Source organism: Scyliorhinus torazame, chromosome 29, assembly GCF_047496885.1.
Source record: "Scyliorhinus torazame isolate Kashiwa2021f chromosome 29, sScyTor2.1, whole genome shotgun sequence".
Lineage (NCBI taxonomy): Eukaryota > Metazoa > Chordata > Chondrichthyes > Carcharhiniformes > Scyliorhinidae > Scyliorhinus > Scyliorhinus torazame.
Window position 1 is genome coordinate 15,759,005 of NC_092735.1, and position 26,872 is coordinate 15,785,876.

At 50.4% G+C, this 26,872-nt stretch overlaps 1 protein-coding gene across 3 annotated transcripts in view; it reads left to right on the top strand.

Moving 5' to 3' along the window:
* sun2 (Sad1 and UNC84 domain containing 2) overlaps positions 1-26,872 on the top strand; it is a 136,064-nt gene that overhangs the window by 23,063 nt on the left and 86,129 nt on the right. For 2 of the 3 annotated variants that reach the window (XM_072492108.1, XM_072492110.1), the window contains exon 1: positions 13,166-13,333. The exons of the other annotated variant lie outside the window; for it this stretch is intronic. The gene's annotated coding sequence lies outside the window, so the exon portion shown is untranslated. Of the gene's footprint in view, positions 1-13,165; positions 13,334-26,872 lie in introns of those variants that run through there. 3 annotated transcript variants of the gene reach the window in all.

Here is a 26,872-nt window from a genome sequence, read left to right on the forward strand (position 1 = left end):
ATGTGAGGTTCAAGGCTTTAGCGGTCTGGAGGAATTTTTGGAGGTTGGCGTCGTGGTCCTGCTGATCGTGGCCGCAGATGGTTACGTTGTCGAGATACGGGAACGTGGCCTGCAACCCGTGTTGATCAACCATTCGGTCCATCTCCCGTTGGAAGACCGAGACCCCGTTTGTGACCCCAAATGGGACCCTTAGGAAGTGGTATAGTCGCCCGTCTGCCTCGAAGGCTGTGTACTTGCGGTCACTTGGGTGGATGGGGAGCTGGTGGTAGGCGGACTTGAGGTCCACGGTGGAGAAGACCTTATATTGGGCAATCCGATTGACCATGTCGCATATGCGGGGGAGAGGGTACGCATCTAGCTGTGTGTACCTGTTGATGGTCTGGCTATAGTCTATGATCATCCTTTGCTTCTCCCCTGTCTTTACTACTACCACCTGTGCTCTCCAGGGACTATTGCTGGCCTGGATTATGCCTTCCTTCAGCAACCGCTGGACTTCGGACCGAATAAATGTCCGGTCCTGGGCGCTGTACCGTCTGCTCCTAGTGGCGACGGGTTTGCAATCCGGGGTGAGGTTTGCAAACAAGGATGGGGATTCAACTTTGAGGGTTGCGAGGCCGTAGTTATTGAGTGGGGGTATTGGGCCGCCGAATTGGAATGTTAGGCTCTGCAGGTTGCACTGGAAGTCTAATCCTAGTAATGTGGGCGCGCAGAGTTGGGGAAGGACGTAGAGCCTGTAGTTTTTAAACTCCCTCCCTTGCACCGTTAGGGTCACTATGCAGAACCCTTTGATCTGTACGGAGTGGGATCCTGCAGCTAGGGAAATCTTTTGCATACTTGGGCGGATGGTCAAGAAGCAGCGTCTTACCGTGTCGGGGTGGATGAAACTTTTTGTGCTCCCGGAGTCGATTAGGCATGGTGTCTCGTGTCCGTTGATCAGCACCGTTGTTGTCGTCATCTGGAGCGTCCGGGGCCGTGCTTGGTCCAGCATCACCGAGGCCAGATGTGGTCGCAGTGTCTCAGCGTCTTCTTCGAACCCCGTGGAGCCGTCGATGCTGGGGTCCGTCCAAGATGGCGGCGGGGGTGGACAAAATGGCCTCCCCCATGCATCGCACATGGCTGGGGGGTCCCAAGATGGCGGCGGGGGTGGACAAAATGGCCGCCCCCATGCATCGCACATGGCTGGGGGGTCACAAGATGGCGGCGCCCATCCTCCCCTCGTGGTGGCCGGGACCCAAAATGGCGGCGCCTGCGGGTCGCACATGGGGCGCTGGGGGGGGGGGGGGGTTGAGGAGCGTTTGGGATGCGCTGGACTCTTTCTTCTCCGGGGACAGCGGCGACCCCCCGGGACCGGCACACAGCCGCGAAATGGCCCTTTTTGCCGCAGCTCTTGCAAATCGCTGCGCGGGCCGGGCAGCGCTGCCGGGGGTGTTTCACCTGCCCGCAGAAATAGCAGCGGGCCCCCCCCGGGATGACCTGCCGCCTGAACCGCGCAAGCCTGTGAGGGGGGGGGGTTTGTCGCGATGGGGGTCCACGGAGCCCAAGGGGCTGCCGTCCGGTCGGGGCCGTACGCGCGGGCGTTTTGAGCGGCCATATCTAGGGAAGCTGCAAGGGCCCGTGCCTCTGAGACTCCTAGCGACTCTTTTTCTAATAGTCTTTGGCGGATTTGGGGAGAGTTCATACCTGCCACAAACGCATCGCGAATTAACATGTCCGTGTGTTCAGCCGTGTTTACCGGCGGGCAGCTGCAGGCCCGTCCCAAAATTAGCAGCGCAGCGTAGAATTCGTCTAGCGATTCTCCGGGAGTTTGCCGTCTCGTTGCGAGTTGGTAGCGTGCGTAGACCTGGTTCACTGGGCGAACGTAGACGCTCTTTAGTGCTGCGAACGCCGTCTGGAAATCCTCTGCGTCTTCTATGAGAGGGAAAATTTCCAGTCTTACCCTCGAATGCAGGACCTGCAGTTTCTGGTCTTCTGTGATCCGGCCGGGGGCCGTTCGGAGGTAGCCTTCGAAACAAGTCTGCCAGTGTTTAAAAACTGCTGCTGAGTTCACTGCGTGGGGGCTGATCCGCAGGCATTCCGGGGCGATCCTGAGCTCCATAGTCCTTTAAGCACGCTTAATAAATTGTGGCGCACAATGACTTACGAGAGACAAATAGAGATGAAGTCGATGAGGCTTTATTAAGCGTGACTTGTTCCCCGCAGTTCAGCAACAGACTGGAGCTGCGGGGAGAACTCCTGGTTCTTATACTCCGCCTTCAGGGCGGAGCTAGAGATCAACAGCCAACCAGGACCCAGGATCTGTCAGCCAATAGCATCACGGCTTCACAGTCCCACATGACCCCTAATGCATACTACCACACGGGGTCTTCCCGGCCCACACAAAACTCATAATACTCTTCTCAATTCTTTTTAAAAAAGCCTTCGTGACCACCACTGGGAGGCACTGAAACACAAAAAGGAATCTCGGGAGGACCACCATTTTAACCGCCTGCACCCTCCCTGCCAGTGACAGGGACACCATGTCCCATCTCTTAAAGTCCTCCTCCATCTGCTCCACCAACCGCATTAAATTTAGCCTATGCAATGTACCCCAATTCTTGGCTATCTGGATCCCCAAGTACCGAAAGTCCCTTGTTACCTTCCTCAACGGTAAGTCCTCTATTTATCTGCTCTGCTCCCCTGGATGCACCACAAACAACTCACTTTTCCCCATGTTCAATTTATACCCTGAAAAAACTCCAAACTCCCCAAGTATCCGCATTATCTCTGGCATCCCCTCCTCCGGGTCCGCCACATATAACAACAAATCGTCCGCATACAGAGATACCCGGTGTTCTTCTCCTCCCCTGAGTACTCCCCTCCACTTCCTGGAACCCCTCAATGCTATTGCCATGGGCTCAATCGCCAGTGCAAACAATAATGGGGACAGAGGACATCCCTGCCTCGTCCCTCTATGGAGCCGAAAATATTCAGACCCCCGTCCATTCGTGACTACGCTCGCCATCGGGGCCCTATAGAGCAGCTGTACCCATCTAATATACCCATCTCCAAAGCCGAATTTCCTCAGCACCTCCCACAAATAATCCCACTCCACTCTATCAAATGCTTTCTCGGCATCCATCGCCACCACTATCTCCGCTTCCCCCTCTGGTGGGGGCATCATCATTACCCCTAGCAGCCTCCGTATATTCGTATTCAGCTGTCTCCCCTTCACAAACCCAGTTTGGTCCTCATGGACCACCCCCGGGACATAATCCTCTATCCTCATTGCCATTACTTTGGCCAGAATCTTAGCGTCCACGTTCAGGAGGGAAATAGGCCTATAGGACCCGCATTGCAGCAGGTCTTTTTCCTTCTTTAGGAGGAGCGATATCGTTGCCTCTGACATAGTCGGGGGCAGCTGCCCCCTTTCCCTCGCCTCATTAAAGGTTCTCATCAGTAGCGGGCCAGCAAGTCCACATATTTCCTATAAAATTCAACTGGGAATCCGTCTGGTCCCGGGGCCTTCCCCGCCTGCATGCTCCTAATTCCTTTCACTACTTCCTCCGTTTCAATCTGTGCTCCCAGTCCCACCCTCTCCTGCTCCTCCACCTTAGGAAATTCCAGCTGGTCCAGAAAACACATCATTCTCTCCTTCCCATCCGGGGGCTGAGCTTCATATAATCTTTCATAGAATGCCTTGAACACTCCATTCACTCTCTCCGCTCCCCGCTCCATCTCTCCCTCCTCATCTCTCACTCCCCCTATCTCCCTCGCTGCTCCCCTTTTCCTCAGTTGGTGGGCCAGCAACCTGCTCGCCTTCTCCCCATATTCGTACTGTACACCCTGTGCCTTCCTCCACTGTGCCTCTGCATTACCCGTAGTCAGCAATTCAAATTCTACATGTAGCCTTTGCCTTTCCCTGTATAGTCCCTCCTCCGGTGCCTCCGCACATTGCCTGTCCACCCTCAGAAGTTCTTTCAGCAACCGCTCCCGTTCCCTACTCTCCTGCTTTCCTTTATGTGCCCTGATTAATATCAGCTCCCCTCTAACCACTGCCTTCAGCGCCTCCCAGACCACTCCCATCTGGACCTCCCCATTATCATTGAGTTCCAAGTACCTTTCAATACACCCCCTCACCCTTAAGCACACACCCTCGTCCGCCAATAGTCCCATGTCCATTCTCCAGGGTGGACGCTGTTCTTTTTCCTCCCCTATCTCCAAGTCCACCCAATGTGGAGCGTGATCCGAAATAGCTATAGCCGTATACTCCGTCCCCGTCACCTTCGGGATCAGCTCAAAACAAAAAAGTCTATCCGTGAATAAACTTTGTGGACATAGGAGAAAAACGAAAACTCCTTACTCCTAGGTCTACTAAATCTCCAGGGGTCTACTCCTCCCATCTGCTCCATAAAGTCCTTAAGCACCATAGCTGCTGCCGGCCTCCTTCCGGTCCTGGACCTCGATCTGTCCAGCCCTGGTTCCAGCACCGTGTTAAAATCTCCACCCATTACCAGCTTCCCCGCCTCTAGGTCCGGGATACGTCCTAGCATGCGCCTCATAAAGTTGGCATCATCCCAGTTCGGGGCATATACGTTCACTAAGACCACCGCCTCCCCCTGTAATTTGCCACTCACCATCACGTATCTGCCCCCACTATCCGCCACTGTGGTCTTTGCCTCAAACATTACCCGCTTCCCCACTAGTATAGCCAACCCCCTGTTTTTCGCATCTAGCCCAGAATGAAACACCTGCCCCACCCATCCTTTGCGTAGTCTGACCTGGTCTATCAGTTTCAAATGCGTCTCCTGTAGCATAACCACATCTGCCTTAAGTTTCTTTAGGTGTGCGAGTACCCGTGCCCTCTTTATCGGCCCGTTCAGCCCTCTCACATTCCACGTGATCAGCCGGGTTGGGGGGCTCTTTACCCCCCCCCCCCCTGTCGACTAGCCATCCCCTTTTTTTAACCAGCTCCTCACCCGGTTCCCACGTAGCTGTGTCCCCCCCAGGTGGCGCCCCCCCGCCCCGCCCACCCCACCCTATACCAGCTCCCCCTTCTCCCCAGCAGCAGCAACCCAGTTAACCCCCCCTCTAGATCCCCCACTAGCGTAATTGCAACCCCCCATGTTGCTCCCAGAAGTCAGCAAACTCTGGCTGACCTCGGCTTCCCCCGTGACCTCGGCTCGCACTGTGCGACGCCCCCTCCTTCCTGCTTCCCTGTTCCCGCCATAATTATCATAGCGCGGGAACAAAGCCCGCGCTTCCCTTTTGGCCCCGCCCCCAATGGCCGACGCCCCCAGCTCCTCCACCTCCCTCCCTCCCTCCCCCACAACAGGGGGAAGAGAGAAAAGTTACCGGGTCGCAGGATTAACAACTTAAAAATCATCTCTCCTCTCCCCCCTTTTTCCCCCCTCTTCGCCCCCCATATTCGCCCCACCACTTTGTCTCAAACGTTCTTTTTTTTATATAACCCACTTATTCCAATTTCTCTTCGACAATAAATGTCCATGCCTCATCCGCCGTTTCAAAGTAGTGGTGTTTCCCTTGATGTGTGACCCACAGTCTTGCCGGCTGCAGCATTCCAAATTTGACCTTCCTTTTATGAAGCACCGCCTTGGCCCGATTAAAGCTCGCCCTCCTTCTCGCCACCTCCGCACTCCAATCCTGATATACGCGGATCACCGCGTTCTCCCACCTACTGCTCCGAGTTTTCTTTGCCCATCTGAGGACCATCTCTCTGTCCTTATATCGGAGAAATCTCACCACTATGGCTCGGGGAATTTCTCCAGCCCTCGGTCTTCGCGCCATAACTCGATAGGCTCCCTCCACCTCCAACGGACCCGTCGGGGCCTCCGATCCCATTAACGAGTGCAGCATCGTGCTCACATATGCCCCGACGTCCGCCCCCTCTGCACCCTCGGGAAGACCAAGAATCCTTAAATTCTTCCTCCTCGCATTATTCTCCAGCACCTCCAGCCTTTCCACACACCTTTTATGGTGTGCCTCGTGCATCTCCGTCTTCACCACCAGGCCCTGTATATCGTCCTCATTCTCGGCAGCCTTTGCCTTCACGACCCGAAGCTCCTGCTCCTGGGTCTTTTGCTCATCCTTTAGCCCTTCAATCGCCTGTAATATCGGGGCCAACAGCTCCTTCTTCATCTCCTTTTTAAGTTCTTCCACGCAGCGCTTCAAGAACTCGTGTTGTTCAGGGCCCCATATTAAACTGCCACCTTCCGACGCCATCTTGGTTTTTGCTTGCCTTCCTTGCCGCTGCTCTAAAGGATCCACCGCAATCCGGCCACTTTCCTCTCCTTTTTCCATCCGTGTCCAGGGGGGATTCCCTTCTGGTTTACCGCACAGTGCTTTTAGCCGTTGAAATTGCCGTTGGGGCTCTCATTAAGAGCCCAAAAGTCCGTTCCACCGGGAGCTGCCGAAACGTGCGACTTAGCTGGTCATTGCCGCACCCGGAAGTCATGCCGTTCATCTTCATGAACCTCGCAAACTCCTCACTGGTGAATGGAGTGCCGTTATCTGTGACCAGCACCTCAGGGAGGCCATGTGTACTAAAAGACAAACGCATCTTCTCAATTGTTGCGCAGGACGTTGTGCCTAGCGTCTTATGCACCTCTAGCCATTTAGACTGGGAATCGATTAATAAAAGGAACATGGATCCTTGAAAAGGGCTGGCGAAATCCGCATGCAAGCTCGCCCAAGGCCGCCCTGGCCATTCCCAGTGATGTAGGGGCGCGGCCGGCGGAAGCTTCTGATGCTCCTGACAAATGGAGCAGTTTTGGGCCACGTTCCCAATGTCGGCGTCGAGGCCTGGCCACCAAACATAACTCCGGGCCAACATTTTCATTTTGGTCACACCTGGATGCCCATTGTGCAAGTCTCTTAGTGTCAGCTCCTGTCCTTTTTCCGGGACAATCACACGCGTCCCCCACAAGAGGATGCCATCTTCCACGCTGAATTCTGACAGCTTGGAGGAAAATGCCCGCAACTCGCCTGGGAGCTGTCTATGCTGCCCACCATATAGGACTATGTGTCGAACCTTTGACAGGACTGGCTCCGTCTGGGTCCACTCACGGATCTGTGATGCCGTGACAGGCAAGGTGTCCATAAAATCTAGGGTTGCAACCTCCTCACCGGTCGTGGGGGTCGACATGGGGCCGGTCGATAAAGGCAATCGGCTCAGTGCATCGGCATTCGCTATCTGCGTTCCTGGTTTGTGCTCCAGAGAATACTCGTATGCAGCGAGCAACAAAGCCCAGCGCTGGATCCGTGCGGAATCAATGGGTGGTATTGGCTTATACTCTCTGAAAAGTCTCAGCAGAGGGTTATGATCAGTCACGATAGAGATGTGGCGGCCATACACGTACTGGTGGAAACGTTTCACCGCTAAGACCACTGCCAGGCCCTCCTCCTCGATCTGCGCGTACTTTTATCCTGCTGCAGTCAATGTGCGGGAGGCGAAAGCTATTGGCCGCTTGGTCCCATTCTCCATCTTGTGGGACAGGACGGCCCCAATACCATACGGGGATGCATCACATGTGAAGAGCAAAGGCTTTCCAGGATCATAGTGGGTTAGTAACCCAGACGATGACAATTGTCGTTTTACCCGCCGGAAAGCGGTTTCTTGCGGCTGACCCCAAACCCAGGTGTGATTTTTCTTTAGCAGAAGATGCAACGGGGCCAGCGTAGTTGCCAGATTGGGGAGGAACTTCCCGTAATAGTTTACGAGCCGGAGAAAAGAACAAAGATGCGAAGTGTCAGTCGGGGCGGGGGCCTGTTGAATCGCGTGCACCTTCTCTGCGATGGGGTGCAAACCTTTGCGGTCCACCCGATAACCCAGGTAGACTACTTCCTTCGCCTGAAAGACGCACTTTGTGCAACGTAAATGGACTCCAGCCTCCGAAAAGTGTCTAAGGGCAGCCTCCAGATTTTCCAAATGTTCCTGCTCCAACATCCCTGTGATCAAAACATCAAGTAAGTAGACAGCGACACGCGGTAAACTTCTCAAAATGCGCTCCATAACGCAATGAAAAATAGCGCAGGCAGAGGATACTCCATAGCGCAGGCTATGTGTATTAATCGTTACATATGGTCGGGAGGCAGGGTCCAGCTCCAACTGTAGGTAGGCGTGACTCATATCTAAATTTGTGAACGAGAGTCCACCTGCAAGCTTCGCGTAGAGATCCTCTATGCGAGGCATTGGATATCGGTCGAGTCGGGAAGCCGTATTCACTGTAAGTTTATAGTCCCGCACAAGCGAACTGTGGCATCTGGCTTCATTACAGGTACAATTGGTGCTGCCCAGTCAGCGAAACGGACGGGTCTGATAATACCCAAAGTTTCCAAACGAGTGAGTTCCCCTTCTACCTTCTTGAGCAAGGCGTAAGGCACCGGGCGCACCCAGAAATAGTGCGGTGTGGCTCCTGGTTCGACTTGGATACGGGCTACGGCCCCTTTTATTTTCCCCAAACCAGGCTGGAATACATCTGGGTATCGTCCTAGCACCTCAGTCAACCCTCCAGAAACTGTTTGGAGGATGTGCTGCCACTTCAAGCGCAAATGGCCCAACAGGCTGGGCCCATGGCCGCGCACCACGATAAGTGGGAAACGCCCCTCCTGGCGCCCATAAACAACAGGGTCATCGTAGTTCCTGCGATGTCCAATGGTTCTCCGTGTAGATGGCCAACCTGGCCTGTGTGTCGATTAATGTAAGGGTCTGTATACCCTGCTTGATGCGGTCGAATGTCCTCTGGGCGATCACGGAGACCGCTGCGCCAGTGTCCAACTCCATCTCAAGCGGGTGACCATTGACCCGTACTGTCACCTTAAAGGGGGCCACACGGGGAGCTGCCACACAATGCAGCTGCAGGCAGTCGTCCTCCACGTCCTCAGGAGTAGTCGCCGCAGGTTCATCCACATGGAAGGTACGGCCCCTGGGCTGGTCCCAGTTTCGGTCGGAACGACTGCGCCTCTGGCACCCCCAGGACCGGCGTCCGCGACGGGGTCGGCGCCTACAAGTCTGACACGGACATGGCTCCTCATCCATTGGTTCTGGAGAAGGCTCCCTTCGGGGAGGAATGTACGACGGCCACTGGCGTCGATCCGGACATCGTCTCACCCAAGGTACCACAGGAGTGCAGGGGGACATTTTCGGATGGAAGGGGTTGCGCCCCAAAGCATGCACTTCCATTCCCTGTATCTCCTGCATTCCTCGTTCTGCGCTCTCTCGGGACAATACTATTTGAATGGCCTGTTGAAAAGTCAACGTTGGCTGAGCTAACAACTTTTTCTGGGTGGCCGCATTGTTAATACCGCAAACCAAATGGTCGCGTAACATTTCTGACAAGGTCTCACCATTGTCACAGTTCTCCGCAATCCTGCGTAGCCTGGATAGAAAGTCGGCAAGGGATTCTCCTGGGGTCCTCTCAGCGGTATTAAACCGGTAACGTTGGACTATCGTGGACGGGGTTGGGTTAAAATGCTGCCCCACTAAATTCACAAGTTCATCAAACGTTTTGCTGTCCGGCGCAGCTGGGTACATAAGGCTCCTAATCACCCCAAACATATGCGGGCCGCAGGCGGTGAGCAATATGACCACCTGGCGCTCGTTTTCGGTGATATTGTTTGCCCGGAAAAGGCAGGTTATAACATGCTCCTTTGCAGAACATTAATCCAGTGTCTGCACAGTGACCAACTGCTCCTTTGCAGAGCATTAATCCGGTGTCTGCACAATGACCTACTGCTCCTATGCTCATAGAAATATAGAAAATAGAAGCTGGAGAAGCCATTCGGCCCTTTTAGCCTGCTCTGCCATTTATATTGACCATGGCTGATCATCAAGTTCAATACCCTGATCTTACCTTCCCCCCATAACTCTTGCTCCCTTTAGCCCCAAGAGCTATATCTCACTCCTTCTTGAAATTACACGTTTTGGCCTCAACTACTTTCTGTGGTAGCGAATACCACAGATTCACCACATCTGGGTGAAGAAATTTCTCCTCACCTCAGTCCTAAAAGCTTTACCCCTTATCATCAAACTATGACCTAGTTCTGGGCTACCCCACCATCGGGAACATTCTTTCTGAATCTACCCTGTCTAATCCTGTTAGAATTTGCAATTTCTATGAGATCCCCTCACTCTTCTAAACTCCAATGAATATAATCCTAACCGATTCAGTCTCTCTTCATATGTCAGTCCCGCCAGCCCAGAAATCAGCCTGGTAAACCTTTGCTGCACTCCCTCCATAGCAAGTACACCTTCCTCAGATAAGGACAGCAAAACTGCACACAATACTCCAGGTGTGGCCTCACCAATGCCCTATACAATTGCAGTGAAACATCTCTATTCCTATACTCAAATCCTCTCGCTATGAAGGCTAACATACCATTTGCCTTATTTACTGCCTGCTGTGCCTGCACGTTTACTTTCAGTGACTGATGCACAAGGACACCAAGGTCTCGTATCTGCCTCAATCTGAGTATCTGCCTCTCTCAATTTACACCCATTCAGATAATAACCTGCCTTCTTATTTTTGCTACTGAAACGGATAGCCTCACATTTACCCAGGTTATACTGCATCTGACATGCATGTGCCCACTCATTCAGCCTGTCCAAATCCCACTGAAGCATCTCTGCATCCTCCTCACAGCTCATCCTCCCACCCAACTTTGTATCATTTGCAAATTTGAAGATACTACATTTAGTTCCCTCGTCAAAATCATTAATATATAATGTGAACAGTTGAGGTCCTAGCACAGACCCCTGTGATACCCCACTAATTGCCTACCAATCAGAAAAAGACTAATTTATCCCAACGTTTTGCTTCCTGTCTGCTAACCAGCTTTTAATCTAGACACTACCCATAATCCCATGCACTTTAACTTTACATGTTAAACTGCTATGTGAGACCTTGTCGAAAGCCTTCTGAAAGTCTAAATAAACCACATCCACCAGTTCTTTCTGGCCAACTCTACTAGTTACATCTTCAAAGAATTCTAGTAGATTGGTCAAGCATGATTTCCCTTTCATAAATCCATGCTGACTTTGTCTGATTACACCACTGCTTTCCAAATGCTGTGCTATGAAATGATTGATAATGGACTCCAGCAACTTTCCTACTACCGACTCACTGGTTAGGCTCACTGGTCTATAGTTCCTTGTTTTCTCTCTGCCTCTCTTTTGAATAGCAGGGTTACGTTTGCTACCCTCCAGTCTTTAGGAACCATTACTGAGTCCAAAGAATTTTGGAAAATGACCACCAATGGATCTATTATCTCTAGGGCTACATCCTTAAGTACTCTGGGATGCAGATTATCAGGCCCTGGAGATTTGTCTGCCTTCAATCCAATTCATTTCCCCAAAATTATTTATTTACTTAATACTACTTTCCTTCAGCTCCTCACTAAAACTTGTGCTTCTCAGAACTTCCGGTACATTATTCATGAAAAGTGAAAATGAAAATCGCTTACTGTCACAAGTAGGCTTCAATGAAGTTACTGTGAAAAGACCATAGTCGCCACATTCCGGCGCCTGTTCGGGGAGGCTGGTACGGGAATTGAAACGTGCTGCTGGCCTGCCTTGGCCTGCTTTAAAGCCAGCTATTTAGCCCAGTGTGCTAAACCAGCCCCATGTCTTCCTTTATAAAGACAGAAGCAAAGTATGAATTTAGTTCCTCAGCCATTTCTTTGTTCCCTGTTATGAATTCCCCTGTTTCTGACTGTAAGGGGGCCTATATGAGTTTTTATTAATCTTTTTCTCTTTACATAACTATACAAACTTTTACAGTCAGTTTTTATGTTGCCCGCTAGTTTACTTTCAAATTGTATTTTTCCCTTCTCAATCAGTTCCTTGGTCTGCCTTTGGTGAATTTTAACTGTTCCCAATTCTCAGGTCTATTGCTTTTTCTTGCTAATTCGTATGCCTCTTCTTTGAATCTAATACTGTCTCTAATTTCCCTTGTAAGCCATGCTATGGCCACAGTTCCCTTTCTACTCTTGCACCAAATAGGAATAAATCACCCCTTGAATACCTGCGATTGCCTGTCCGCTATCCATCCTTTCAGTAATGTTTCCCAGTCCATGATAGCCAGCTCACACTTCTTACCATCATAGTTGCCTTTACTGAGGTTCAGGACTTTGGTCTCAGAATCAACTACCTCACTATTCACCTTGATAAAAAATTCTACCATATTATGGTCACTCATCCCCAAGGGTTCTCTCACAATTAGATTACCAACTAATCCTCCCACATTTGAAATTGCTGTCACTCAAAGCAGCTGCCTGATGCTTTAGCGGTTTCATGCAGTTGGTGAATGAAAGCACCTGTGCTGCTAGAAATTCAATATCTGGGGCAAAATGGTGCAAAACAAAAATCAGCCAAAATTTCCACTCTCCATCATTACCCAGTCACCCACCCACCCACAGTGTGTAATATCAACATTGTGGGTGTCAAGTCGGGGCAGGATGAGGATTGGCTGTGATGCCCTCTGCAGTCCAATAGCCTGTCAACCTATCACTGCCTCGACCTGGATGAGAGGGGAGGGCTTGCAACGCGTAAGGTTTGGCACTTTGTTGTGGAAGGGGCCTGTCATAATATACACCAGTATATTATGGTGCAGACACACACACACTGATGGACATGCAGTGGGACCAATCAGCACACACAACACCGCAGCCAATCACCAGTGAGAGCACACGCACTATAAAGACAGGGGACAGGAGAATTCCCGCTCATTCTAGTAGCAGCCAGCTCGGAGCACAGAGCTCACAGCCTGCAACACAGACATTCACCAGTGCTGAGTGCATCACCTGGTTAGGACGAGGCAAGGGTCAACAGTTAAAGCTGGTATTGCATTTACCCACAGTTCAAGTATGTTAATATAGTTAACCTTATAATAAAATAGAGTTACACCACTTCCAGTGTTGGTGACCTGTTTGTGATCCAGAACACCCAACACATCAGAGCCTGCGGGGGAGAGGGGCGAAAGGCCGAGGGTGCCTGCGCCTTTAAGTCGGTGTAACTGACACGAGGAAGTGAATCTTTTGAACACAACGGCCAATGAGGGGCTGCTGGTGATTGACAGCAGTGCTGTCCGATCAGCGGCGTGGGCGGGCGCAGTCCCAGGCCCCTGATTGGGGAGGGGCTGGGCTGGGCGTTGTCTCCGATGCCCCGCCCACAGGGTCGCGGCCCGGGCGGAGTTTCCGCCGCTGTCTCCCCGGGCACTGCGCGCTCCACTCTCGCCCCTTTTCCAGGCGCTCTGCCCAGCCCGGCCTTTTGATTCCCGGCGGCGGGCTAGGGAAGCGATGAACAGCCCGCAGCCTCGTCTGAAGTGGATCAGCTCCCGAGGTGGGTGATCAGAGCCGTTATTCGCGGTTAAACGATGTGTGTGTGGGCATTCCCCCCCCCCCCCTCTCGCTGCAGCTTTACAACCTGCCAAACCCGGGATATGCCAGTGTCACAAGGGCGAGGATTGAAACAGCCGCGGGCTGCTCATCTGTCCCAGTCTCCAGCCCCAGCCACAATCTCGGGGAGGGAGCTGACAGGAAGGGTCTATGCGCATGCATTCGCATCCGGCTGTTGTGCACTCACCTGGACCTCACATAGGGCAGGTACTTGAATGGCAGAGGCATAGACAATTGAAGGCCAGGCCTTGTGCAAACCCCCCACTCTCCAACCTTGTCTCCAGGGAAGAAGTCTGTGCATTGTGTGCGATTAAACAGAAACCGGTTCCAGGGGATGGGCAAGATGGACTGAGCTCCTCTTATTCAGGGCAGTGTGGACTGAGCCTCTCTTATTCAGGGCAGTGTGGACTGAGCCCCTCTTATTCAGGGCAGTGTGGACTGAGCCCCTCTTATTCAGGGCAGTGTGGACTGAGCCTCTCTTATTCAGGGCAGTGTGGACTGAGCCTCTCTTATTCAGGGCAGTGTGGACTGAGCCCCTCTTATTCAGGGCAGTGTGGACTGAGCCTCTCTTATTGAGGGCACCGTGGGCGAGAGTCACTCCCATCTCTGGTAATGCCACCGCATTAAATCTACATTAGGTGTCATTAATATGCAAGCATTCCAAGGCTCCCGTCAACCTTCTGGCCAGCACAGTGGGCAGCACTGCTGCCTCACAGCGCCAGCGATCCAGGTTTGTTTCTGGCCTCGGGTGATATCTGTGGCGTTTGCATTCTCTCCCCTTTTCTGCATGGGTTTCCTCCGGGTGCTCCGGTTTCCTCCCTCAATAAGAGGGCCTCAGTCCACACGGCCCTGAATAAGAGGGGCTCAGTCCACACGGCCCTGAATAAGAGGGGCTCAGTCCAAAGATGTGCAGGTTAAGTGGATGTCCCTTAGTGTCCAAAAAGGTTAGGTTGGGTTACTGGGTTAGGGAGATAGGGTTGAGGCGTGAGCCTAGGGGTGGGGTACTCTTTCTAAGGGTTGGTATAGACTCGATGGGCCAAATGGCCTCTTTCTGCACTGTAGAGATTTTATGATTCCATGATTTTAGGTCTTGTGGTTCAGGGGGAAGCAATGGGACATGTACTTACTGACACTTGCTCCAAGACAAAATTCAGGGGAGGGCTCGGAGGATTCCATTTGGTCACTGCGGAAGCTACTGCATGCCTGGCAAGGTGATTTTTAAAAAAACTCGCCTCTACTTAGAACGGGAAAGAAGGATACTGAGAAATCTAGAAGTCTGAAAGGGGAATTTGTAGTGAAAGGATTATTGAGTTTAGCGGTGGATGTGAGGTGAGAAATTGCGCATCGGTTCCATAACTGCTGGGACTCCAGCATTCTCCAATTTGATTCTCAACCATTGAGCTTTCAGCACGGAAATCAGTCATTTAGCCAATCACACCCAGATCATGTATGACTGAATTTTTGCTAAAGCCATCCAAAACTAATCTCCTGTCCACTCTCCCACAGTCCTATAGCAGTCCAAAAGCTAACTCACTGCCCTGCTCTCTCTTGCCTACCTCCTCTGCTCCAGTGAAACTGGTCCCAATATCTCATCTCATTTCAGCTACTGTTTCACACCCTGGCGAAGTCCATGCTTACTGCTCATGCTAATGTTCTTTCTACAATAACAGCAGACAGTCTCCAACCATCAGTTTGTAATTGCCACTTGTGACCAGAATCTTGATCGAAAATAGGAGCAGGAGGAGACCATTCGACCCTTCATTATGATCATGGCTGATCATCCAACTCAATAGCCTGATCCTGCCTCTTCACTCTCCCTTCCACCCCCCCCCCCCACCCCAATATCCTTTGATCCCCTTCGCTCCAAGAGCTATATCTAACTGCTTCTTTAAAACATACAGTGTTCCTGTAGTAAGGAATTCCACAGGCCAACCACACTGTGGCTGAAGAAATGTCTCCTCATCTGAGTCCTAAATGGTCTACCTCGTATCCTCAGACTGTGATCTCTGGTTCTGGACACCCCCATATCGGGAATATCCGTCTTGCATCTACCCTGTCCAGTCTTGTTGGAATTTTATAAGTTTCTATGAGATCCCCCCCCATTCTTCTGAATTCCAGTGAGAACAAACCTAACCGACTCAATCTCTCCTCATTAGTCAGTCCTGCCATCCCAGGATTCAGTCTGGTAACCCCTTCGCTGCACTCCCTCTAGAGCAAGGACATCCTTCCTCAGATAAGGAGACCAAAACTGCACACTATATTCCAGGTATGGTCTCACCAGGGCCCTGTATAATTGCAGCAAGACATCCCTGCTCCTGTACTCTAATCCTCTCACTCTGAAGGCCAACATCCCATTTGCCTTATTTACCACCTGCTGCACCTGCATGCTTACTTCAGCAATCATCCTTAAATCCATGGAGGTTTTGCTGAACTTATACAAGACACTACCTCAGCTGGAGTCTTGTGTACAGTTTTGGGAGCCAGATTTATTGGAAGGATGTGAACACATTGGAGAAACTGCAGAGAAGGTTTACAAGAATAGTTCCAGGGAAACATCAGTGATGAGGGCAGATTGGAGATGTTAGGACAGTTCTCCCAGGCCTCCTGTACTCTTATAATTATATGATTCTGTAATGATCTATTTGCTCTTGTACACAAGCCTGGGGGCGCACGGCGCCTGTGTTATCGGCCTGGGGGCACACGGCGCCTGTGTTCTCGGCCTGGGGGCGCACGGCGCTTGTGTTCGCAGCCTGGGGGCGCACGACGCTTGTGTTCTCAGCCTGGGGGCGCTTAGTGCCTGTGCTCTCCGCCTGGGGGCGCACGGCACCTGTGCTCTCAGCCTGGGGTCGCACGCCGCCTGTGTGCTCAGTCTGGTGTTTGTGTGTGTTTATGTACCGAAGGCCAGCTATATGTCGTTTAGGCCTTTGATGTGGAGATGCCGGCGTTGGACTGGGGTGAGCACAGTAAGAAGTCTTACAACACCAGGTTAAAGTCCAACAGGTTTGTTTCGATGTCACTAGCTTTCAGAGCGCTGCTCCTTCTTCAGGTGAAGTTTAGTCCTTTGGACTAGCCTCTGTCATGTGCCCTAGACATTGTAATCGGTTAGTACTTTAGTCAGGCACAGGCCTTCTTGGATTTAACCAGTGGAGGCAGTGCAGAATGTATAAAATGTACTTTTGTACCACAATTTTCTGGATTAGGAACTGTGAATCTATTAGCGGTGCCCCGTCTCCGAGAGTACTCCATGATGATCAGTAAGGTCTTGGCTCCGACTAGCTATAGTTAAATGCATGCAGCACAGAAAGCCATTCAGCCTAGCTTTGTTAGAGTTATCCAATTAATTCCACACCGCTCTTTTAAAAAAAAAAAAAAAAAAAATTCCCTTCACGTGTTTTTACAATTCTCTCTTTAATATTGAATGTAATGATTGAATTTTCTTTCGCCAGCCTTTCAGGCAGAGCATTCCAGATCATGACAACTTGCTGAGTCATAAAACAGAAACCATTTCCTCATGTTGTCTCTGGTTCATTTGTTAATCACCCAAATCTGAGTACCTGGTTATCAATCCTCTTGCCATTGAAAGCAGTTTCTCCTTATCTACTCTCAAAATCATTCATAACATTATACTCTCTAGATCGTTCATGAATTTGAACACCTCTATCGAATCTTCTCAACCTTCTTTACCCTTGAGCGGCACAGTGGTGCTCTGGTTAGCACTGCTGCCTCATGGCGCCGAGGACCCGGGCTCGATTCCGGCCCAGGGTCATTGTCCGTGTGGAGTTTGCACATTCTCCCCGTGTCTGCGTGGGTCTCGCTCCCACAAACCAAAGATGTGCAGGGTAGGTGGATTGGCCGTGCTAAATTGCCCCTTAATTGTAAAGAAATAAGTGTGTACTCTAAATTTCTACAAAAAAACTTCTTTACTCTAAGAAGAACAATCCCAGCTTCTCCAGTCTCTTCTAGTCGTACAATTCTGGTAAATCTCTTTTACACTCTCACTAAGAGTTTGGCATCCTTCCTGAAAGGTTGGCCATCATACTCCAGTGAAGGTCAATAATAATCTTTATAATTGTCACAAGTAGGCTTGCATTAACACTGCAATGAAGTTACTGTGAAAATCCCCTGCAGTATTTTAGACAGGTTTGGCATAACTTCCTTGCTTTTATACTCTGTTACCATAGTAATAAAGCTAGGGGCCACTATTTTTTTAAACAGCTTTCTCAACATTTCCTGCTGCCATCAACTATTTGTGTTTGTACACCTTTTCAAATTGTACCATTGAGTGTTTGGGTCCTTGGCGGCGTGAGGCAGCACTGCTAACCACTGCACCACCCCTGAAATTGTGCCATTGCATTAACATTTTCTTCATTCTTTCTTCAAAATTAAGCATTATATATTTTTCTGCATGAAATTTTGTCTGCCAATTAATTTGGAAGGTTTGTACCTCCTCCCTTTTTCCGTTTCCCTGAGGTCTCCCCTGAGCAAACTTTGAAATGGTAACCTGTATTTCCAAATCCAGGTCATTGATGTACATCAAAGATCCACTGATTCCACTGTATGTCGCCGTTCAATTTGAAAAATGACCTTTCTCCGCTACTGCTCCCTTTCTATCCCTTAGACAATATTCTATCTACACTGCCACTGCCTGTCCATCTAATCCCAAGGGCTTTAATTTTGCTGACAAATCTATTTTGTCAAATGCCTTTTTGAAAATCAATATACACAATATCATCAAACCGCATTATCCTCTGTTACATCATCAGATAACTCAATCAAGTTAATCAAACACAGTTTGTATTTAACAAATGATTTGTTGATTTGGAAACATTAGTCCATACGTCTTGAATTGCTGGCTAAATTTGCCTGCACTAGATTTAGATTTATTGTCATGTGTATCAAGGAACAGTGAAAGTATTGTTCTGCGTACAGTCCAGGCAGATCGTTCCATACGTGAAAAACATAGGACATGCAATAAAAACACTATGTAAATAATGATCTTTATTAGTGTCACAAGTAGGCTTACATTAACACTGCAATGAAGTTACTGTGTTCGGGTACACTTGAGGGAGAATTCAGAATATCCAATTCACCTAACAAGCACGTGTTTTGGGATTACATAGACATCGGGTGAAGCGTATGGAGTGCTATGCTACACAAGAGAAGATGCGTGGAGAGATGAGTTCAGTCTATAAGAGGGTCATTCAGGAGTCTGGTAACAGAGGGGAAGAAGCTGTTTTTGAATCTTTTAGTGCGTGTTGTCAGACTTTTGTATCTTCTGCCTGATAGAAGAGAGAATACCCCAGGTGGGAGGAGTCTTTGATTATGCTGCCTGCTTTCCCAAGGCAGCGGGAGGTGTAGATAGAATCAGTAGATTATTCTCTTAAAACATTCCCCACCACTGTTGTTACACTAACTAAACCGTAGTTACTGGGTTTAAACTTCCCCCTTTTTAAAAAATTATATTTATTGAGGTTTTACATTTTAACAAAATGCAACAAAACCACAGGAATGGTACAGTATCGCAAGAAAAAGGAAAGGCTCAACATGAATACAGAGGGAACAGGAGAACAGCAGTACAACTGGGTCGATACAATCATTAGACATAACTAAAAGCCCCAGCAGAGAAGAAAGGAGAAAAGGATAAAGGCATGAAGATATGGTAAAATTGTGTACAACTTCCCACGTGGCGATTGCTCACAATTACCACGAGAGTGCAGGATAGATTTTTTGTGCTGTATTCAGGCTTGCACCAATATGCAGCTCCCTCAACCCCAGCAGCACTAGAAGCACCAATGACTCACCACCATCTCCTTCCCTGGAATACCAGACCCATCTGTAACCCTGCTGGATCCAATCACCGATTTATCATCCCCATCAATACAAAGGGGGGGAAAAGAACAAAGAAAATATGTGGAAACTCAGTTCGAAAGGGATGTTACATATATACCACACAACGCAAAATAATCCCGGTCTCCGGCCCAGTACAGAGCCAACATCATTCCATACAATTATACAGCGAGGGCCAGCAGCCAATATTTAGATTATGATCCGTGCTGTCAACGCCTTCCAACAAAAGGGACGGAGAACTACCAGGGGTGGATCACAGGGTAACAAGGGCCAGGTCCCAACTATGTCTCCTATTTCCCACCCCCCTCACCGTCGTTGATGAAAAAGAGAAAATAAACTGCTCCCATTAAATAAGAAGCATCCTGATCACATGGGAGGCAACAGGATTTCAAAGTACAGAACTCGGCTCAACACCAGGCCCCTGTGCACAGAGGAGCCAAGGAGCCCTCTCAGGATGTCCCTAATAAATGCCTTTGAAAAGGAACATCCCAAGCTCCAGGGGGCAACAGGAAACCAACCACAGCACCGGATCCAGCACACGTCACTTCGTGGGAGTGCAAGCGGACATTGTGCCAACCATTGAACAGCTTGATCACTGAGCCGCAGGTCGCATACTGGTGATTGATGGCGGGGACGAGCCAAGCAGCGCACAGAGGACAAGCGCCAGAGTGGAGCTCCAAGCTCGGGCCACCACTGGTAGCATTATACGCCCATGTGGATCCCGTCAGCCCTTGTCTCTCTCTGCCCCCTCCTCCCCCACACCCACCGGTGCGATTACCAAGTCACAGCCCCACCTCGTGCTGCCTCGCCCCCTCAAACGGCGCAACCAATCCAGGACTACCTGCGGCGGCATTCTTAAACAGCGAGTGTGGCCATTGGGGACTTCTTCCCGCAATCGGGAAGGCTGCAACCAATCGCTCCACAACCCTCATAACACCAGCCAGCGACCCACCCATGGGTGGGTCTGTCCAATGATATAAGTACTGTTCAGGGGCCTATAAATTACCAGTGTTTTCTGACCCTTGCTGTTGCCAATCATGCTGATTCTACGTCTCAAGTTTCTGTGTCAACATTTTCTGTCATGAATAATGATGTCACCATTTACTTTTGATGCTGCCATCCTGATGGGATGGTAATGACCCTCTTATGAACTGACCTCATTAACACTACACCCTGTATACTTCATCCGATGCCGGTGCTTATGTAGTTACATTGTATACCTTGTGTTGCCCTATTATGTATTTTCTTTTCTTCCCTTGTACTTAATGATCTGTTGAGCTGCTCACAGAAAAATACTTTTCACTGTACCTCGGTACACGTGACAATAAACAAATCCAATCCAATGATTCCGTGTCTATCTAGCTCTGATCTATCTCACACGGTGAGTACTCTGAACACTGAGGAGAGCTGTAGATGTAATTCAGCATGGTCTTGCCTCAATTTCCTTACTCTTTACATTTCATTCTCTGCTGCTTAAATATGCGCATTAGTGACTCACGGGTTTGGTCAAATTTGTGTGTAACGGGGACCCTAGGAAGTGCTTGAGCAAAGCCCACTGATGCAACATTGCATCTGCAGTTCTCTGCAGATAACATACTGGCCCACTGATTGCGACACTGCACACCCAAAATTCTGATCACTGGCTGCGAGACACTGCATACCCAACCTACTGCCTGCGTGACACTGCACACCCAACCTACTACCCACTGATTGCGTGACACTGCACACCCAACCTACTGCCCACTGGCTGCGTGACATTGCACACCTAACCTGCCCACTGGCTGCGTGACACTGCACACCCAACCTGCCCACTGGCTGTGTGACACGGCACACCCAACTTACTGATCACTGGCCGCGTGACACTTCATACCCAACCTACTGCCCACCGATTGCGTGACACCGCACACCCAGCCTACTGGCCCACTGGCTGCGTGACACTGCACACCTAACCTGCCCACTGACTGTGTGACACTGCACACCCAAGCTACTGCCCACTGATTGCATGACACTGCACACCCAAACTACTGCCCACTGGCTGCGTGACACTGCACACCCAACTTACTGATCACTGGCTGCGTGACACTGCATACCCAACCTACTGCCCACTGATTGCGTGACACTGCACACCCAACCTACTGCCCACTGGCTGCGTGACATTGCACACCTAACCTGCCCACTGGCTGCGTGACACTGCACACCCAACCTGCCCACTGGCTGTGTGACACGGCACACCCAACTTACTGATCACTGGCCGCGTGACACTGCATACCCAACCTACTGCCCACCGATTGCGTGACACCGCACACCCAGCCTACTGGCCCACTGGCTGCGTGACACTGCACACCTAACCTGCCCACTGACTGTGTGACACTGCACACCCAAGCTACTGCCCACTGATTGCATGACACTGCACACCCAAACTACTGCCCACTGGCTGCGTGACACTGCACACCCAACTTACTGATCACTGGCTGCGTGACACTGCATACCCAACCTACTGCCCACTGATTGCGTGACACTGCACACCCAGCCTACTGCCCACTGATTGCGTGACACTGCACACCCAGCCTACTGGCCCACTGGCTGCATGACACTGCACACCCGACCTACTGACCCACTGGCTGCGTGACACTGCATACCCAACCTACTGCCTGATTGCGTGACACTGCACACCCGACCTATTGGCCCACTGGCTGCGTGACACTGCACACCCGACCGACTGGCCCACTGGCTGCATGACAGTGCACACCCGACCTACTGGCCCACTGACTGCGTGACACTGCACACCTGATCTACTGGCCCACTGGCTGCGTGACACTGCACACCCAGCCTACTGGCCCACTGGCTGCGTGACACTGCACACCCAGCCTACTGGCCCACTGGCTGCGTGACACTGCACATCCAGCCTACTGGCCCACTGGCTGCATGACACTGCACACCCGACCTACTGACCCACTGGCTGCGTGACACTGCACACCCAGCCTACTGGCCCACTGGCTGCGTGACACTGCACACCCAGCCTACTGGCCCACTGGCTGCGTGACACTGCACATCCAGCCTACTGGCCCACTGGCTGCATGACACTGCACACCCGACCTACTGACCCACTGGCTGCGTGACACTGCACACCCAACCTACTACATACTGGCTGCGTGACACTGCACACCCAACCTACTGCCCGATTGCGTGACACTGCACACCCGACCTATTGGCCCACTGGCTGCGTGACACTGCACGCCCGACCTACTGGCCCACTGGCTGCATGACAGTGCACACCCGACCTACTGGCCCACTGACTGCGTGACACTGCACACCCGACCTACTGGCCCACTGGCTGCGTGACACTGCACACCCAGCCTACTGGCCCACTGGCTGCATGACACTGCACACCCAGCCTACTACGTACTGGCTGCATGACACTGCACACCCGACCTACTGACCCACTGGCTGCGTGACACTGCACACCCAACCTACTACGTACTGGCTGCGTGACACTGCACACCCAACCTACTGCCCGATTGCGTGACACTGCACACCCGACCTATTGGCCCACTGGCTGCGTGACACTGCACGCCCGACCTACTGGCCCACTGGCTGCATGACAGTGCACACCCGACCTACTGGCCCACTGACTGCGTGACACTGCACACCCGACCTACTGGCCCACTGGCTGCGTGACACTGCACACCCAGCCTACTGGCCCACTGGCTGCGTGACACTGCGCACCCAGCCTACTACGTACTGGCTGCGTGACACTGCACACCCGACCTACTGGCCCACTGGCTGCGTGACACTGCACACCCAGCCTACTGCCCGATTGCATGACACTGCACACCCGACCTACTGGCCCACTGACTGCGTGACACTGCACACCTGGCCCACTGGCTGCATGACACTGCACACCCGACCTACTGCCCAATTGCGTGACACTGCACACCCGACCTACTGGCCCACTGACTGCGTGACACTGCACACCTGGCCCACTGGCTGCGTGACACTGCACACCCGGCCTACTGGATGCGTGACACTGCACAAGAAACTACTGGCCCACTGGCTGCGTGACACTGCACACCTGACCAACTGACCCGCTGATGACATGGGAATGCAGATATTCCAAATGATCCAGTTTCATGCCTTGTTTGCAGGCTCTGCCATTCCTGCTATAGATTGTCTGTTCTTCATAATGGCCCAAGAGTAAAATGTTTGAATCTGTGCAGAACTGTGATACACGAACACATGGAACTGTGATACATGAATGGCCTACTCTGCCATTCAATAAGATCATGCCTAATTTCAGGCTTCAGCTCCATTTTCCCGCCCGCTTCCCATATCCCTCCATTCCCTGAAAGACCAAAAATCTGCCTATATCCCAGCCTTAAATGTGTTCAATGATAAGAGTGGAGAATTCCAAAGATTCACAACTCTTTGGAACCCAGTGTGCAGAACGGTAGCACAAGTGGCTAGCACTGTGGCTTCACAGAGCCAGGGTCCCGCTGGGTCACTGTGTGGAGTCTGCACGTTCTCTCCATGTCTGCGTGGGTTTCCTCCGGGTGCTCCGGTTTCCTCCCACAGTCCAAAGGCGTGCAGGTTAGGTGGATTGGCCATGATAAATTGCCCAAAGTGACCAAAATGGTTAGGAGGGGTTATTGGGTTACGGGAATAGGGTGGAAGTGAGGGCTTAAGTGGGTCAGTGCAGACTCGATGGGGCGAATGGCCTCCTTCTGCATTGTATGTTTTATGTCCTTGAAGTGAAGTAATTTCTCCTCCTCCCTAAATGATCGACTTCTTATCCTGAGACTGTGTCCGTGTTTTAAATTCCCTGACCAACACAAACAATTTTTCTGTGATTACCCTATTAAACCCCCCTCAAAATGTTGTAGGTTGCACTGAGATCATTTCTCGTTCTTCTAAACGTCAGAGAATTTAAGCACAATTTACTCAGCCTCTCATCATAGGACAACCCCCTCATCCCATGGACTAATGAAGTGAACCTTCGCTGTACCAGCTCCAATGCAAGTACATCCTTTCTGAAATGTGGAGAGTAGAACTGCACACTGTATTCTAGATGTATTAACCCTGTACAAATGTAGCATGACTTCTTTATTCTTGTTCTCCAATCCACTTTCAATAAAGGTCAACATGCCATTTGCCTTGCCAATGGTTGCTGCACCTGCATGCTAACTTTGTGTTCCTGTACAAGCACACTCGAGTCTCTTTGAACATCAACACTTACAAGTTTCACAACTTTTAAAAAATATTCTGCTTTTCTATATTTTAGGGCCAAAGTGAATAACTTCACACTTACCACATGTGTTATATTCCTGTCATTTTGCTGCTGAATCACTTAACTTGTCTATATCTCTTTGCAGCCCCATATCCTCCCCACAGCTTACCTTCCCACCTAGCTTGGTCTCACCAGAAAACCTTGATACATTTGATGCAATTTTGAAACTCGCTCTTACTTCATCTAAGTCTTTAATACAGATTGCAAATAGCTGAGGCCCCAACCCTGGAACATTCCACTATTCACTGCCTTTGCAACTTAAAATGGCCTGTTTATGCCCGCTTTCTATCCATTAACCAATCCTCTATCCATGCTAAAATACTACCCCCAAATTCCATGAGCCCTTATCTTGCCTCTTAAACTTTTGTGTGACACCTTATCGAATGCCTTTTGGAAATCTGGGTATACTACATCTATGGATTCCCCTTTATTTACCGTACCAGTTACATTCTCAAAAAACTAAATAAATTTGTCAAACAGGATTTCCCCTATGTTGACATATTCTAATCATACTATGCTTTTCCAAGTATATTCTTAAGACTCCCTTAATAATAGATTATTTCAGCATTTCCCGACTGTTAGGTTAACTGGCCTGCAGTTCACTGTTTTTTCTTTCCTCTTTTCTTGCGAAGTGGTGTAACATGTAATGATTTAGGGAGGCAGTGGTAATGAAGAGGAAAAGGTATGGTGCAGTGAAATTCTCTAAAATGAGCAGTAGTCTTGAGTGTGAATTCTCAGTGTGAATAGAGTTTTGCAAGTGTCACATCGCCTGCGCTGTCTGAGATCTTATCTGCTGCTGATACCTCAGGCTCAGTGTAAGTGGTGACAGTGTGCAGGTTAATACCCTACAACGTAAGAGAATGTCTGAGATAGTGCTTTAATTTAATATTGGAGCTTATAATGGTTTCACAGGAATCCTCAGCAAGGCACAGTTGGAGATTTAGGAGATTTTTCATTTCATTAAAATGAAAGGATCAATAATCAGGAACTTCAGAATTTTCTGGCAGTGCCTCGGGCAAGAGGTCTGAAGTGGAAAAGTCCCTCCTGTTGTTTTTAGTTCTTGACACCCTACTATCAAAAGAATATTGACACCTTCCAGAGGATTTGGAAACAAATGGAATTTAGAGCTTTAAATGATAAAATGTACTTATTTCCATTTGAGAAAAACAGATTGAGGAAATTGTGATTCATAATCTCAAAATATTAAGAGGAATGGACCGTGTGGATTCATGCAAAGAAACCGAGAACGTAAATATAAAGTTGGAGTAATTTGTTCCCAGATCAAACTGTTCATTTTAGATCCAATTACAGAGGGTTCTAAAAAATTGATTAATAGTACAAAAAGGGACAGGGACTGAGAATTTGGATCAGTACTGAGAGAGGGGCATGGACTTTGGGTAGGATGCTCTTTCCAAGAGCCGGTGCAGACTCGATGGGCCGAATGGCCTCCTTCTGCACTGTAAATTCTATGATAATCTATGACTGAGGGGACCTGTATTGAGAAAGACCAGGTCTGAAGGTTTGGATCAATACCGAGAAAGGGGTGGGGGAAACACGGGACGGGGAGCAGGGACTGTGTGTGGGGTTTGATGGCCCTGAGATGCAGGAATCCTACACAAGGAAATTTGCAACTTCCGGTGGCGGCATGTAGGAGGAAGTCACACGTTGGGTGGCTCCTGCTTGAGGCTTGATCTCCAGGGGCAATTTTTCAACAAATAAGTGCAGGAAGACATCAGGAACGAGGGGGATATCTAAAGACCAAAAGAAAGCCGCCGTGAAGAAGGGGGTGAGTGAAGATTCGCCGTCTAGCGAAAGGGTCAGCTCGGCAACTGGAAAGATGGCAGAGGCTGGGTCTCTGGGTGGGGCCGCACTATTCATGGCAGAAAAGCTGACCGAGGTGATGGCTGTGGAGTTTGAAAAGCAGTTTGCAAAGCACATGGAGAAATGAGATGATGGCGGCAATAAAGGTGCTGGTAGAGGAGGCAATTGCCCTGGTGAAGGCAGAGGTGTCGAAGACATCTGTAGAGGTGCGGGAGCAGGATGAGAAACTGAAAGGGGTGGAGGAGGCCTTGTCGCAACACAGCGATCAGCTCGCCTCGATGAGTGAGGAGCCGCAGAGGGTGGTGGAGGCCAACAAAGGTCTGTGGGTGAAGGTGGAGGACATGGAGAACAGATCCACGTGGCAAAATCTGAGCATCGTAGGCCTGCCCGAAGGGGTGGAGGGTCTGAGGCCAAGATGTTGGAGGAGCTGTTAGGGGAGGGGAGAGGTCCCTCGCAGTATGAACTGGATTGCTCGTTAAGGCCTAAACCGAAGGCGAATGAGCTGCCAAGAGTGGCGATTATTTGTTTCCA